The sequence below is a fragment of the Malania oleifera genome, chromosome 10 (assembly GCF_029873635.1).
Source record: "Malania oleifera isolate guangnan ecotype guangnan chromosome 10, ASM2987363v1, whole genome shotgun sequence".
NCBI classification, from domain to species: domain Eukaryota; kingdom Viridiplantae; phylum Streptophyta; class Magnoliopsida; order Santalales; family Ximeniaceae; genus Malania; species Malania oleifera.
Window position 1 is genome coordinate 43,200,585 of NC_080426.1, and position 12,554 is coordinate 43,213,138.

Sequence of the window (12,554 nt, forward strand, 5' to 3'; positions counted from 1 at the left end):
AAGGATGGATGGTAGATGCTTAGATTGAACACTCACATCTAGATGCTCAAGGTTTGAGAAGATGGATAAAAGCTTTGGGATTGAAGTACAGATGCTCATAGATTGAGCATGGGTCATGGCTTGATGTTCATAAGCTAATCACAAATGGGTTAGTGCTTCAAAATGAGCATGGATATATATAACCTCAAAGATTAAGCATAAACAATGGGATGATCGAAAATTGAACAAGGATGTGATGCTCTCAAATTGAGCATGAATGGGCAGACAGCTAGTGATTGAGAATGATCAAATAGATGCTCATATATTTGAACATTAATGACACAGATGATCAAAATGGAGGTATGCGTAATCATAGAGATGGAATGCTCTCAAGTTGAGCATAAATATATAGATATTTAAAAATAAATAATTGTAAGAAAATAAAATTTTAATCAGTTTAACATTAATTGTACCAAAAAAACATTAATTTACAACTTTAGTTAAATCCTATTTAGGAAATGTTTTAACTTTATTAATTATCCTATGGTTAACGCAGAACACCTGCTTTATTAATTGTAGTCTTTATTTCCATCTTGAAAGGTGTTCTTAGAAAGACTGCACTGCAAGTTTGACCTAGGATAAAAAATCTAGTCTTTCAAGAAGACTAATGTGGAAGAGCAAAGGAGAGGATCAGTGTAGTTCTCCCATCAAGCCCCCTGGTCCAATGAAATCATTCTAAAAAGTGGGTCTCATATAGGTCCCACATGTAGTTTGCTCGGACACATTGTTCATAGTGATTTCATTGGAGGAGGAGCTTAACGAAGGACTCTTTTTTTCCAATCAAGGGTGATAACTTTCATGACATTTTCCTAAAGAGTGAGATTTTTAATAATTATATTTTTTATTCATCAAGAAGCTAGTATGTGAATTTAATTATGTCACCAAATAATCAATACATCATTGAATGATATATATGATTTTAGAAAAATCTAACTTGAACTAATAATCATCAATTGAAAATCTCTCAAATCTAAGGACATATTTGGTTGGTCTAAATGTGACGTGTTTAAGTAGCCTAACATAATATTTTCTCCAATAGTTTACTGTAATTCACTCTGACCCATTTATTTTTTTTTTCTTTTTTTACTTTGCTTATTTGTTTGTTTCTTCTTTTTCTTTTTTCTTTTTTTACACAAATCCATTTTGATTTCCTTCCTAATGCCTTTTCTTTTCAATTTTTTTAGATTAAAAATAAAAGATGATAAATTCCACATGAAAATATTTTCCTAAATAAGATGTTGCTTTTTAATGTTTGAAGAGGAGGATGGTCCCATAGATTGTAGCTAATTACCATACCTCATGTATAAATTAAAAATAAAAAAATTATTTATTTAGTAATATTATTTTTCTTAGTTTCTATTTTGTAGCATTCAAAAGAAAAATGAAACAAGATTCTCATCTACTAAAAATATTATTTTTATTAATTTTTTCAATATGGACTCATACATGTGTCAATTTTTCTCCAAACACCTTTATTAGGTGTTTCCTTGTAATGATTATTTTCAACTCTCACTACCTTTTTTATTTATTTATTTTTTATTTTTTATTACATAGGAACTCCAACCACCAATAAGTTTTTCAGACCCCTTAGCGTGACACCAAACTTACGGATCAGAGTCCTCCTCTTAGGTTTCACTGATCAGGTAAAGTCCAAAATGCAGATACGACTTCCGTGCATCAGTTGGACGTTCGGTCAACTTGACTCCCGGAACATATCTCCATTACCATGCACGGTTCCCACTGACTCACAGAGTAAATTCTCACAATCCGCAGGTACTGTTGGTTTCGTGAGTATATCTACCTGAAATTGAACTCCCGATTCTTTTTCTTACGTGCTGATGCCTTTCCACCACGTCATACCCGTGACTACTATATTTCTATTAAAAGGACTTGCCTAATAATTAGAAATGAGAGAAAGTAGTTGTGCAATTGTTGGTTCTTGGGTACGACTAGCTTCAATGTGGAGTCATTGTTTAGGGACTAAACACCCTTCGAAAGGGCGTATAAGAATTAATGCCCTCTGCATCGCCCTCTCTTTCATTATCTTCATTTGCCTCCTATGGATTACTTTTGTAAGTTTCTATCATCCTCTTCAACTTGTTCCCTTTACTTTTTTTAGTTCTTTAATTTTTAGCTTCTTAAGAGATGCTTTAGATCTAAATATATGGTAAGCATTTTCCTGGAAGAAATGAAAGTATTATAATATTTTTTGTTTGGTTCGCAGTTTGTGATCAGAGGTGATTCAATTCGCCAAGTGATTCCAAGAAACAGGAATCCTAGAAAGTCCCTAGAGAATGTCAACCGAAAATACCCACCGATCAGGTGCGCCCTCGAAAACTCCACCCAAACATGCCCTGTAGAAAACTATCAAGTGAGATTCGAGACCCGACAGGAGGCGTCGGGCGGGGCGTGCCCGGAATACTGCCGATGGATCCACGAAGACCTCTGGCCGTGGAAGAGCACGGGAATAACCAGCGACATGGTGGAGCGGGCCGTAAACGGGTCGGACTTCAGGCTGGTGATAGTGGACGGGAAGGCGTACGTGGAGAAGTACCAGGATGCGTACCAGACGAGGGACGTGTTCACCATATGGGGAATTTTGCAGTTGCTAAGGTTGTACCCCGGAAAGTTGCCGGACTTAGACTTGGTGTTTCACTGCGGCGACGAGCCGTTGATCCTAAAGAGCGACTACGACGGACCGGAAGCCCTGACGCCGCCGCCCATCTTTGATTATTGCAGCAATGAGTCCAGCATCACCATTGTTTTCCCTGATTGGTCCTTCTGGGGCTGGTAATGTCTTCTCCCTTCCTTTCCCAAAAAGATCTAGCCGTTTAGATTAAAGATTTTGATTGATAAAAAATTAATAAGAAGGAAATTTAATTTTTACTATAGTTTTCTTAAATATCATTTTTAGCTAAGAATAAAATTTGTTTAAATATGATTAAAAGTTAAAAAAAATTAAATCTAAAAAATGTGTAAAGTTGTATTGTATTGATTACTTTTCTTGATAACCAAATATAAAAAAGTAAATTTTTTCATATTTTTCATACCTTTCACAAAGATTTTTCAAGTTTCAAACAAGCACTAAATTTTTTTTCGGGTTTGATAGAAGTGTTGGATGTCCCTCCTTGTGGGGCCCTTGACTTGAAAGTTGTACCATTCTTTAATGTTGTTGGCTTTTGAGAAAGGAAAACGGCCGCAACATGTTTGTTGATTTAGGCTCCAAGGCCTCACGCGCTGGGGCAACATGCTGCCCCTTCATCTCCTTTTTTTTTTTTTTCTTTCATCTGCATTTCTTTCTGCTAGCTGCGACTTCACTCTCAGTTTTTCAAAATACAACTTCCTCTGCCTGTAGCCAGTATTAGAGCCACTCATCCTCTCCATTTTTCTGCAGCAGCTCCGCCGGTCACTCCTGCAATTCATGCTATTTTTATTAACAACATATTGGTATTTTTGCTGGATGTGCTCATTTTGGTTAGTTCTTTGGAACTTTGTTCAGAATATTTGGTGAGGCATTTCCATCTTGTTACATTTGTTTATACACTCTTGTGTATTTGTAAGGCTTATGTCTTTTGTATCCACTTTATACAACATATTTGATGATAGTGGATTTGGACCGTCGTGCCCCGTGGACGTATCTTAATATTTGAGGAAACCACGTTAAATTTTGTGTATCTCATTTTATTTATTCATTTTTGCATTACTCCATTGATTTACTTGTGGGAATTTGTTCGTATATATATATATATATATATATATATATATATATATAATATTTCCCTAACAAGTGGTATCAGAGCCGTATTATTTGTACGTATTAAATTTATATAAATCATGGATGGTAATGTTCGCCGTATGATTAGCTTCAATGGAAGCAATTGGGTAACTTGGAAAACAAAAATGCAAGATCTTTTATTTTACAAAGATTTGGATGGGCCTATTGATGGTGATAGCCGAAAGCCTAAAGACATGAGTGATGATGAGTGGAATAGGCTTAATAGGAAAACTGTTGGTGTTATTCGACAATGGATTGATGATAGTTTTTTTCATCATGTTTCTACCGAAACTTTGGCACATGAATTGTGGAAAAAATTAGAGGGTCTTTATGATAGAAAGTTGGTTACAAATAAAGTTTTTTTTTTTTTTTGCGAAAATTGGTAAATTTGAAATATAAAGATGGTGGTCTTATTACCGAACATTTGAATGAGATGAAAAATATTATCAATCAGCTTGCTACTATGAAAATAGTTTTTGATGATGAATTGCAGGCCTTAATGCTTCTTAGCTCTTGCCAGAAAGTTGGGAAACTTTGGTTGTGACAGTTAGTAATTCGGCTCCCGATGGAATTGTTACTATGAACCAAGTAACTAGCAGCTTGTTGAATGAAAAAAATTAGAAGAAAATCAGTTGGCTCTTCTCATTCAGAGGCACTTGTGACAGAAAACCGGGGGAGAGGCAGAAGTAAAAGCAAATATTCTCACCCTAATGATAAATTAAGAGGTCGGTCCAATTCAGTTTCGAAAAAAGATATTGAGTGCCACTATTGTCATAAAAAGGGGCATATGAAGCGGGAGTGTAGAAAATTGAAATTTAAGGAGCAAAACAAGGAGAAATTTTTTGAGAAAAAGCATGAAGACACAACTTCAGTTGCATCTGATGGTGATCTCATGGTTGTTTGTGATGCAAGTTGCATTAATTTGACAAGTCAAGAGACTGATTGGGTTATTGATTCTGGTGCGTCATTCCATGTCACTTCTCACGGAGATTTCTTCACTTCTTATTCCAAAGGAAATTATGGAGTTGTTCGGATGGGAAATAAAGGTTTGTCAAACATTGTTGGCATGGAAAATGTTTGTTTGGAAACAAATTTGGGATGCAAGTTGGTGCTCAAAGATGTGAGACATGTACCCGATATTCGACTAAATTTGATATCTACCGGAAAGCTTGATGATGAAGGGTTTGACAACCATTTTGGTGATGGAAAATGGAAACTCACAAAGGGCAATTTGGTGGTGGCTAAAGGCAAGAAAACTGGTACACTTTATATGATGTAAGGTAAAATTGGTAATAGTGTTGTTAATGCAATTGAAAGTCACTTTTCCACCGATTTGTGGCATAAGCGGCTTGGGCACATGAGTGAAAAAGGAATGCAGTTTTTGTTCAAAAAGAAGCTCCTGCCCCGGATGAAAGGTACCTCTCTGAAAGCTTGTGTTCATTGTTTGGCCGGTAAGCAACATAGAGCTCCTTTTTGTACAAAGTTCGTTACTAAAAAATCTAATATTTTAGATTTGATACATTCAGATGTATGTGGTCCTTTGAAAGTTAAATCTCATGGTGGTGCACTTTATTTTGTTACCTTTATTTATGATTGTTCAAGAAAAGTTTGGGCTTACACTTTGAAGACTAAAGATAAAGTCTTAGATGTGTTTAAGTATTTTCAGGGTAAAGTTGAAAGGGAGACTGGAAAAAAGGTGAAATGTGTGCACCCAGATAATGGTGGAGAGTACATTGGCCCATTTGATGCATATTGTTACGGTTAAGGAATTAGACATCAAAAGACCATCAAGAAAACCCCTCAACAAAATGGTATTGCTGAAAGGATGAACCGCACTATACTGGAGAGAATGAGATGTATGCTCTCTTAAGCGAAGTTGCCAAAATCATTTTGGGGTGAAGCAATGAGGACGGCGGTGGACTTGATTATTTGTCTCCTTCAACTCCTTTACTTGGTGAAGTTCCTGAAAAAATTTAGAAAGGTAAGGATGTCACTTATGATCACTTGAAAGTGTTTGGTTGTTGTGCATTTGTTCACATTCCAAAAGATGAAAGATCCAAAGTTGATGACAAGACAATGCAATGTATTTTTCTTGGCTATGGGCATAATGAATTTGGATACAGATTGTGGGATCCGGTTGACAAGAAAATTGTTAAAAGCCAAGATGTTGTATTTTTTGAAGATCAAACAATTGAAGATTTTGGCACAGTTGAGCAACCACAATTTAATGGGAATGATTTTGTTGACTTAGACTTACCTTCTCCACCTTTGGCACATGGTGAAAATATGGAAGATGTTCTTCCACCTCTTGAAGATGTTGGAAATGATGAAAATCCTAATGATGTTGAAGATGAAAATGAGAGGGAGCAACAAGTTCAAGAGCAAGCTCAATTGAGAAGATCTTCAAGAGAGTCAAGACCTTCTTCTAAATATCCATCAAGTGACTATGTTACTCTAATGGATCAAGGGGAACCTGAAAGCTATCAAGAAGCCATGAACCATAAAAATAAAGTTGAATGGATGGAGGCTATGTAAGAGGAAATGAATTCCATAGTTGACAATCACACTTATGATTTTGTTAAACTTCCTCCTGGAAAGAAAGCTTTAAAAAATAAATGGGTGTTTAGGCTGAAAAATGATGAAAAGAATCTTCGGTACAAGGCTAGACTTGTGGTAAAAGGCTTTGGTCAGAAAAAGGGAATTGACTTTGATGAAATATTCTCACCGTTTGTAAAGATGTCATCTATTCGGGTTATTCTTGGCATGGCAGCATACTTGAATTTAGAAGTTGAGCAACTAGATGTGAAAACCATTTTCTTACATGGTGACTTAGAAAATGAAATTTACATGGAACAACCGGAAGGCTTCAAACCAAAAGGGAAAGATAATTTAGTGTGCAAATTAAAGAAAAGTTTGTATGGGTTGAAGCAAGTACCACGGAAATGGTACAAGAAATTTGATTCTTTCATAATTGATCATGGTTACTCAAAAACCTCTTCGAATGATTGTGTGTTTGTGAAAAAATTTTCGGATGGTACTTATGTTATTCTCTTACTCTATGTTGACGATATGCTCATTGTAGGACAGGACTTCTCCAAGATTGAAAAATTAAAGTTGGAGTTGAGCAAGTCTTTTGCCATGAAAGACTTGGGACCAGCAAAACAAATTCTTGGCATGAGAATTGTTCGTGATCGTGAAAAAGGGAAAATTTAGTTGTCTCAAGAAAGTTACATTGAAAAAGTGCTTGAGAAGTTAAATATGGATAAAGCAAAACCCGTTGGTTGCCCACTTGCTAGTCACTTCAAGCTTAGTTCAAAACAAAGTTCTACAAGTGAAAAAGACAAGGAAGAGATGAAGAAAATTCCTTATACTTCGGCCGTTGGTTCCTTAATGTATGCAATGGTTTGCACAAGACCAGATTTAGCTTATGCTATTGGAGTTGTTAGTCGGGTTCTCTCTAATCCAGGAAAGGAGCATTGTTTAGCGGTAAAATGGATTCTCTGATACCTTAGAGGCACTTCAAAGGCATGTTTGTGTTTTGGAAATTTTAAATCTATGCTCCATGGATTCACGGATACCAACATGGCTGGTGATGTTGATTCTAGAAAATCCACTTCGGATTATTTGAAGACTTTTGCAGGGGGAGCTGGGGCATGGCAATCTAAATTACAGAAATGTGTTGCCCTATCTACTACGGAAGTCGAGTTTGTTGCCATTATGGAAGCTTGCAAAGAATTACTTTGGTTGAAGAGATTCTTAAAAGAGTTGGGCATGGAACAAGAAAGGTAGGTTCTTTATTGTGATAGCCAAAGTGCAATTCATTTGAGTAAGAATTTTATCTTCCATTCAAAGTCAAAACATATTGATGTTAGATATCATTAGATTCGGGATGTGTTGGACAAGAAATTATTGCAGCTTGACAAAATTAACACTGATGATAATGGTTCAGATATGATAACTAAAGCATTGTCAAGAGACAAGCATGTGAAGTGTCGAGTTTTGGCCGGATTGGTGGAGTCGTCCCCATAAGTCGGGGGGGGGGGGAGATTTGTTGGGTGTCCCTCCTTGTGGGGCCCTTGACTTGAAAGCTGCACCATTCTTTAATGTTGTTGGCTTTCCCGGAAGGAAAATAGCTGCAGCATGTTTGTTGATTTAGGCTCCAAGGCCTCACCCGCAAGGGCAGCATGCTGCCCCTTTATCTCCTTTTTTTTTTTGTTTCATCTGCATTTCTTTCTGCTAGCCATGACTTCACTCTCATTTTTTCAAAATACAGCTTCCTCTGCCTGCAGCTAGTATTAGAGCCACTCGTCCTCTCCATTTTTCTATAGCAGCTCCGCCGATCACTCCTACAACTCAAGCTATTTTTATTAACAACATATTGGTATTTTTGCTGGATGTGCTCATTTTGGTTAGTTCTTTGGAGCTTTGTTCAGAATATTTGGTGAGGCATTTCCATCTTGTTACATTTGTTCATAAACTCTTGTGTATTTGTAAGGCTTATGCCTTTTGTATCCACTTTGTACAACATATTTGGTGATAGTGGATTTGGACCACCGTGCCCCGTGGACATACCTCAACATTTGAGGGAACCATGTTAAATTTTTTATGTCTCATTTTATTTATTCATTTTTGCATTACTCCATTGATTTACTTGAGGGAATTTGTTCGTGTATATATATATATAATATTTCCCTAACAAGAAGAAGAGTTCTTGCAAGGACATTTGAGAGTATGGTTGTTAAACCTTTAATTTTAATTTGTATAGATTTGAAAGAAAAAACACCAAAAATTCTTCCTTCTTAAATACTATTTAGGTATTTGACTTTTTAAGTACATAAATCTCCTTTTGCATTTGATGCTAATTATGAGCATTATGATTATAAATGTATATACTTCACAGGCCCGAGGTCCATATAAAGTCATGGGTGCCATTGAAGAAAGAGCTGGAAGAAGGAAACAAGAAACTAAAGTGGATGGAGAGGGAGCCACATGCTTACTAGAAAAGCAATCTTTTCACAAGTTATGTGTGATTCAACCTTTCCTTTTGCAACGTCAGGGAGGATTATGGTTCAAATGCAAGAATCTATCACTTGGTACATACCTTATCACAACTTAATTTCTTGCTAAAAGCTAGCTAACCCTCCCAACGAGTGCTCCCAACTTTTGAGAAAAACTTGTCGAGATCAATTCCCCGTGTAGGGTTTGAAATTCACCAATGTCTTATATTGCGTTTGGGAGTATTGAATTCGAATGCTGGGTTTGAATTTGGATAAAAGTATTACAAAATTGAATTGAACTTATTCAAAATCCACACAAATTCAAACCTATGCTGTAAAATTCATACTCCCAAATACTACCTTATAGTCATATGCATGAATTTGGAAGATGTGGGTCTTACACCTCTTTGGTAGGTCCAAACATCAATGTAACTTCTTGTAATTAGAAGGTTTCAAATATGGAAAACCAATTCATTGTAAATATTTTTTCTCTCAACTCCAAGGCACATATGTTTGGAGACTTATTGGGCAAGGTTAGATGAGAGTGAGCTAACTAGTCTCCCATCCATATATACCCCTTCTTAATTCCTATCAAACTTAGAATTCAAAACATTTAATGTTAAAGTTTTACATAGCCTTTGATAGAATGAAGCGTTAATCACTAAATGTTGAATATGATTATAAATTTGTGAACCAAGTTCACAAGATAACTGAACTAGTTATGAATTTGAATGTAGAGTTGTTTTAGTTGTTTAGTAAGGAACTATATATATATATATATATATATATATATATATATATATAAGATTTGGGAGATGAGGGAAATGTTTCATAGGTGAGATTTAGTCAGAGGTGATTTACCAATAATATTTGAGACGCTCACCAAATAAGGCTGGTTCATTGAATTTCACATGACTAAGAGTCGTGCTAACAATATCATCTGTTTAGGGGATGGGAGAGAAGAGCGCTTTGAAACTAACAATAGCTATGTATATAATTTACAGGATTGGCGGGCTGCATATTATTGTGGATACAAAGGCACTGATTTTGCAAGCCAGTGCACACATAGGTGGGCGTTATTTTAAAATCAAAATTTGAGTAATTTTCACATCTCTATTCCTTCATTATCTTCTCCTTTTATAGCTTCATGTCTTCTCATCCCCATTATTATTTTTTTTTTTCCTACTGATAATGTTTTGAGCATGTTTGATAAATCAATTCATATAGGTATAAGATTTATGTGGAAGGAATTACATGGTTAGTCAGCGAAAAATATATTCTAGCTTTTGATTCCGTCACCCTATTAGTCACACCTAGATATTATGATTTCTTCAGTGGAAGTTTGGTCCCATTGGTTCACTACTGGCCCATCAATGTTACAGACGAGTGCGAATCTATTCAGTTTGCTGTTGACTGGGGCAATCGCAATCCCCGAAAGGTTTGTCTTCCATTTGCTTTCAATTCATATAGTTGCATGTTTTAATAGTTCTAGAAATATTTTATTAGAAAATTATTATTATTTAAATTAGGGTTTCTTCAAATTTGAAAAATAACTTCAATTTTTTGTACAGAACTACCAAAGCCTTATTGTTATTTTTTTTTTTAATCTTTTTAGTACCAGTATAAAAAATTTTGAAGTTTTTTTAACATGTGTATAATAAAGATGGAAAATAATTAGTCCCATTAAGTTGGTGATATACAATCTTCATATTTTATTTTCACTTTTCTCAAAAAAAATATATTTCCATCATTCAAATTAAAAAGTTAGAAACCATGTTTTAATTTCTTCGAACTTTTCTGCACAAATATTTTCTGCAAGTTAGCAGGCCCTTAATATACTATACATACATACAGATGTGTATGATTGAATATTTCTGTACCAATTTCTCATGTAGGCACAAATGATTGGAAGGGCAGGGAGCAAGTTTATTACAGAGGAGCTAAAGATGAAGAATGTGTATGACTATATGTTTCATCTCTTAAATGGGTATGCGAAGCTGTTGAGGTGCAAACCAAGTGTACCTCTGGGAGCTGTGGAATTGTGCGCGGAGGCAATGGCTTGCACAGGGGAAAAGAGATAGAAAAAAAGTGCAAAAGGGAATCCATGGTGAAGGCTCCTGCAGATACAGGGCCATGTGAGATGCTGCCTCCTTGTGATCCTCCTACTCTTCGAGCTTTTCTTGATAGAAAGGAAAATTTATTGAAGCAAGTGGAGAGTTGGAAAGAGAGAGAGAATATTGCAGGGAAGATTCCATGAAGGGTATTCAGAGTAACAGAGGATGTATGCTTTTTGAATGAGTAAAAACATTTGGTTACTAAACATCGCGAGGAAGAAGTTGCTAAACCAATTCTTTTTCCTACAAGGGATAGTATTTGGGTCTCTCTTGGCCGGACGAATCCATGAGGTTAAGGAATTGTTTCTTGATTTTTACTGTCTTCGAGCTTGGTAGGAACATGTATGATTTAAGATTCTAACCATGCAGTAACTTAACAAATGTTTTCTTTGCCTTCATTAGTGAGCTCAGAGGGAGCTACATGGATCAGACTCCTATTTTCCACAATGAGTAGAGCAATTAATGGACTTGTTCTGCTTTTATAACATATCAGTAAGAGCTAGATCACAAAATGATCAAAGGCTTAGCAAGTTCATTGACTAATTTTTATTTATTTATTTATTTTTATTGGTGGGTAAAACATCCATTCTTCTACAAAATTACGTGGACATTAATGCACCAATTAATAATTTACTGCTTAAAACCAACTCTAATTTATCTAGCTTCAATAAATCAATAAAAAAAACTTAGGGAAATAAATCAATATTGCTTAAAACCAAGTCTAATTTATCTAACTTCAATAAACCAAGATTAATAGCTATGAAACACATACACATACACCTACACATATTTACTATTGAATATTATTTTACTTTTTGAAAATACATAAAACACATGTTAAGGTCGGTGGATCTGTTTCGTTATTAAAAATAACGAGGAAAAACTATTTAAATTATTGTCAATAAACAAATTGGTTGGGTGGACCTTAAAACAATGAAGTGATGAGTGATCATTCAATATAAAACTTCAAGAACAGAAACTGTAAAACTCCAAGAACAGAAGATCTAAATAAACTTGATCTTGTTTCTTGAATCCAATTGAGCTTACAAGCAAAAAACTGAAAATACAACCATTAAATCTCCTTATATACAGAATCTGTTACCCTAACTAAAATAACTAACTTTCTGAAGAAAAGAAAAATACAAAGTTTAACTAATCATAACAAATAACTAATCCTCCCAAAGCTGCTTATCAATTTTAACACCCCCCTTCAAGAGCAATGCTCTTGCATTTTGATCCTCCTTCACATAATCAGGATATTCAATCTTAGGAGCATATATGTTGATCAATCCCAACTTCTTGATTAATCTGATATGGCTATCTACACCAAGTGCCTTAGTAAAGACATCTGCCAATTGATTCCTGGAAGCAATATGAAATGTTTCGATAGTACCATCAAGAACTCTATTTCTCACAATATGACAATCTGCCTCTATGTGTTTTGATCTTTCATGAAACACAGGATTCGCAGCAATATGCAAAACGACTTGGTTATTACAGTACATTAGCACTGACTTATCACACTTCACTTGAAGATCTTTCAATAGATACAATAACCAAGTTACTTCACAATAGTACTTGCAATTGATTTATATTCAACTTCAGCCGAAGACCTTGACACCATTAACT

General features: G+C 35.3%; 1 pseudogene; it reads left to right on the forward strand.

The window, feature by feature from the left end:
- Positions 1–1,991: 1,991 nt before the first annotated feature.
- Positions 1,992–11,316, forward strand: LOC131166027 (uncharacterized; annotated as a pseudogene).
- Positions 11,317–12,554: the final 1,238 nt, after the last annotated feature.